This window comes from Callithrix jacchus, chromosome 9 (genome assembly GCF_049354715.1).
Source record: "Callithrix jacchus isolate 240 chromosome 9, calJac240_pri, whole genome shotgun sequence".
Lineage (NCBI taxonomy): Eukaryota > Metazoa > Chordata > Mammalia > Primates > Cebidae > Callithrix > Callithrix jacchus.
Window position 1 is genome coordinate 23414979 of NC_133510.1, and position 4829 is coordinate 23419807.

Sequence of the window (4829 nt, forward strand, 5' to 3'; positions counted from 1 at the left end):
ATCATAACGAAAACATAAAGTCTACTAATTCAGTATTTCCAAAGCAATTTTTATTTTATTGTATTCCTAACTATAGGAAAACCCATTTAAGTGAAAATACATACCAAGATCAGCCAGTCAAAAACAATATATATTTATTGGGCACAGATCATAAATATTTCTATATTCAGTGTATGTGTAAGCAGAGGAATTCTAGATCACTTTATGTAAAGCATCTCTGCCAAAGAGCATGAAATATAATGCTCCTAGTCTGGGGTGAACAGACCTAACTCTTGATAACATAAACATATTATCCCCAGAGCAGGCCTATGCGGATTTCCCAGGTAAGGAAGTTTGCCATGAAGTCCAGCACTAAGTAAGGCCGATCAAGTCTATTACTTGCCCAGCAGTCTTTAGTAACCCTAGCCTAATCATTCGACATTTGATAGTGAGCAAAGTCCAGGTAGAATTGATTCTAAATTTCAACTTTGCCACATCCTAGTTCTGTAACAGTGGGCAAATTAACCTCTCTGTATGCCAATTTTTATATCTGCAAAAGATAATGATGGAGAGTTAAGTAATCCTACTAGTATGTGAAACCTAACATAACTGGTATTAAATAAGTGGCTCTCCTAGAATTTCCCTCCTTTGGAATGAAGGACCATAACTATAAGTGACAATCTTTTTTTTTGATACAGAGTTTTGCTCTTGTTGCCCAGACTGGAGTGCAATGGCACAATCTTGGCTCACTGCAACCTCTGCCTCCCAGGTTCAAGCGATTCTCTTGCCTCAACCTCTTGAGTAACTGGGATTATAGGCGCTTGCCACCACGCGCAGCTAATTTTTGTATTTTTTGTAGAGACAGGGGTTTACCATGTTGGCCAGGCTGGTCACAAACTCCTGACTTCAGGTGATCTGCCTGCATTGGCCTCCCAAAGTGCTGGGATTACAGGCATGAGTCATCGCACCTCGCTCTACAGTCTGTCTTTATTAGCCCATTGGGTTATGGAGAGAAGGAAAAAATATTTATGAAGGATTTAAAAAGAAATTTGCAAGATAGTGTAAAATTAGGTGTCAACCTGAGCGGTAATGAAAGTATTACAGAAATTCAGGGGCTGGCTGTGCGCAGTGGCTCACACCTGTAATCCCAGCAGTTTTGGAGTCTGAGGCAGGAGGATCAATGAGGTCAGGAGTTCAAGTCCGCCTGACCAACATGGTGAAACCCCATCTCTACTAAAAATACAAAAAAATTAGCCAGAGGTTGTGGCACATGCCTGTAGTCCCAGCTACATGGGAGGGTGAGACAGGAGAATCGCTTGAACCCGGGAGGCAGAGGAAGCAGTGAGTTGAGATTGTGTCACTGCACTCCAGCCTGGGCAACAGAGCGAGACTTCATCCTGGGTCGGGGGAGTGGGAATAAATTCAGGAACTTTGCAGATGCTGCCACCTCCAGGAGCCCAGTGCTATCAGCCATGGTCAACCCCACCGTGTTCTTAGACATCACTGTTGACGGCGAGTCCTTGGGCCACACCTCCTTTGAGCTGTTTGCAGACAACTTTCTAAAGACAGCAGAAAACGTTCATGCTCCGAGCACTGGAGAGAAAGAGTTTGGTTGTAAGGATCCTTGCTTTCACAGAATTATTCCAGGGTTTATATGTCAGGGTAGTGATTTTACATGCCATAATGGCACTTGTGGCAAGCCCATCTACGGGGAGAAATTTGATGACAAGAACTTCATCCTGAAGCATACAGGTCCTGGCATCTTGTCCATGGCAAATGCTGGACCCAACACAAACAGTTCGCGGTTTTTCGTCTGCACTGCCAAGACGGAGTGGTTGGGTGGCAAGCAATGTGGTCTTTGGCAAGGTGAAAGAAGGCATGAATATTGTGGAGGCAATGGAGCGCTTTGGGTCCTGGAATGCCAAGATCAGCAAGAAGATCACCACTGACTGTGGACAACTCTAATTAAAACTCGTGTTTTATCTTAACCACCGAATCATTCCTTCTGTAGCTCGGGAGAGTGTCCCTCCACCCCGTCTGCTCCCAGGGTCCTGAAATCTTTGTGCTCTCACTGCAGTTCCCCTTGAGTTCCATGTGTTCCTTATTCCCTTTCATGCCTAGCTGGATTGCAGAGTTAAGTGTATGACTATGAAATAAAAACTAAATTATAAAACAAAAAAAAATCAGGTGAAAAGATTGGTATATCTTTAGAAGAATATAGCAAAACCTAAAAAGGAGCACAGGACTTAGATCAGACCTACAACAATAGTATATTATCATGTCAGTATCAAGTGATGCTGTTTCCTATGCTTTCACATACATTTTCAAGTAGGCTTCAAAAGAACCCTGCATTATATGAAATGGTGTTTTTGGTATTTTCAGAAGAACACAGGTTATTTGTCTTGCTAAAAAAAGTACAGCGCTACAAAGCAGAACGTGTCTGTGTATCCTGATTTCTGGAGAAGAAAAAGAATATTTTGCTGAAAAAGGCACTATGATCAAAGAAGCATATGTGTTTAGGAAAATCATGAGGGTTTCCATTGATCTAGAACAGAAAATGCGGTTGAATAGCCTATGTATCAGGAACTACATTCTCGTGGGATAACAGACAATTTGCAGAGTGAGTAATTCCCCACGCTTTTCTTAGCCTGAAGAGAGTTTTGTTCCTTATAACTAAATGAACTGGTAAGAAAAGGAAAGAGGAATGACATTTTGCAGGAAGGCTTATAGAGGATGAGAACTAAGCTCTGATTTTTTTTTTTTTTTGAGATGGAGTCTCGCTCTGTCACCAGGCTGGATTTGCCTCCCAGGTTCAAGCAATTCTCCTGCCTGAGCATCCCGAGTAGCTGGGACTACAAGCATGCACCACCATGCTCAGCTCATTTTTGTATTTTTAGTAGAGACAGGGTTTCACCATGTTGGCCAGGCTGGTCTTGAACTCCTGACCTCAAGTGATCTGCCTGCCCCAACATCCCAAAGTGCTGGTATTATAGGTGTGAGCCACCACACCTGGGCCAAAACAAGTATTTTTTTAACTATTTGATTGATGTCTCATGCCTCCCTAAAATAATGTAAAACCAAGCTGTACCGCAGTCACCTTGGGCACATGTTCTCAGGACTTCCTGAGGGCTGTGTCATAGGCCATGGTCACTCTTATTTGTCTCAGAATAAATCTCTTCAAATATTTTACAGAGTTTGACTCTTTTCATCAACGAGAGTAAAAAAAAAAGAACTTTTTTCAGATTTCTAAGTAGGGAAACTATTGAATATGGTGTTCCCTAGGGCAGGCCCAACAAAGTACCACAAACTGGGTAGCTTAAAAGAACGGAAATTCATTCTCTCAAAGTTCTAGAGGCCAGAAACCCACAATCAAGGTGATGGCAGGGTCGTGCTCCCTCTGAAGCCTCCAGGGAAGAATCCTTCCTTGCCCCTCCTCCTCCCGCCCCAGCCCCTCTTCCCCTCCCGCCCCAGCCCCTCTTCCCCTCCCCACCCCCTGCCAATCTCTAGCTGCATCACTTCAATTTCTGCCTCTGTCATTACTTGGTCTTCCCTGTGTGCCTGTGTCTTCACATGGCCTTCTTAGAAGCACCCCAGTCATTGGATTTAGGGCCTGCCCTGATCTAGTATAACCTCATTTTAACAAATTACACTTGCGATAAGCCACCATTCTACTCCTGCACCCCACGACTCAACCCCTGCTGGTCCTCTTTCTGCTCCTCCGGCTCGTTCAGGCCAAGTCCCAGAGCGGCATGATTTCCAGCCTATGACAGCACCATGCAGTGGGCACTCTACACCAGGAGGTACCAGGATCATCTACCACTTGAAAGTTCCAGCTGCAGTGCAAGAATTTCCCCATGCCCCGTGTAGCAGAAAGAACTGTGAACAAAGCCACTCAAACAATCGGAGTGAGGAAGGAAGAGATCTTTAATCGGCCATGGAGTCTCGGTAGACTTACGTCCCAAGTACCGAGCTCCCGGAGGAACAGATCCTTTCCTTTTATAGGCTTACAACTCTAAAGGAGAAACTGAGGCCGAACTGTGTCACAGTCTGGCTTCATTGATTTTCTGTTTCATATTTGGCACACGTGGGAAAGGTAAGGGGTAGGCTTATAGGAGCTGGACAAAGGCAGTAAATTGCCAGTGGACAGAGGTATTTCCAGGAAGGGGTCTGGGTTGTGTAAGTGTGGAGGACATGACTCAGTGCCAGGCTCTGGCCAGCAGGGATAACAGTCTTTGCAACATTTTCAAGGTTTATAGATAACAGATGGACTAGTTATCAAGAGGGGAGTTACTTTCCCAGTCTCTGGGCCTCATTGTGGCCTGGCCAGTGGCGTCAGCAAGTTGCCTGACCACTGGTCTCAGTATTTTATGCCTTTTACCCTCCCTTCCATCTGCAGGGTAAAAGGCTAAGGAATGGGCGGGGGCTCCTCTCTCATTCCCTGCTTCGAGACTCTCACTGCTACTTTTTAGTGGGAGTTCTCACTCTCTTGGCTTCAGTCTTTCTGTCTGGGTCTTTTGGTGAGACCAATTGGCAGTGGCTCATATAGTAAGCCTGTCCCGAAGTGTTTTCCTGAACCATGGTAGTGATAAACCCTCTGACCACGTGGAGAAGTAGAGGCATTAGGCATGGGGGTTAGATACACACTTCTATCACCACTAACACCCCTATGATGATGGTTTGGACTCCTCCTACTGCAGGGAACCAGTTTCCAAACATTGACCCAGGATTAAATCCACGCCAGACTTGTGGAGGTACATGCACCAGCCCATGTCTCTTACAATGTTTTCAGCCACCTGACCCTAGTCATCTATTTGTAGGCAACAGCTGGTTAGGCTGAACTTCCCACATAC

At 44.9% G+C, this 4829-nt stretch overlaps 1 pseudogene; it reads left to right on the forward strand.

Moving 5' to 3' along the window:
- Positions 1–1451: 1451 nt before the first annotated feature.
- Positions 1452–1928, forward strand: LOC144577711 (peptidyl-prolyl cis-trans isomerase A pseudogene; annotated as a pseudogene).
- The last annotated feature ends 2901 nt before the right edge of the window (positions 1929–4829 follow it).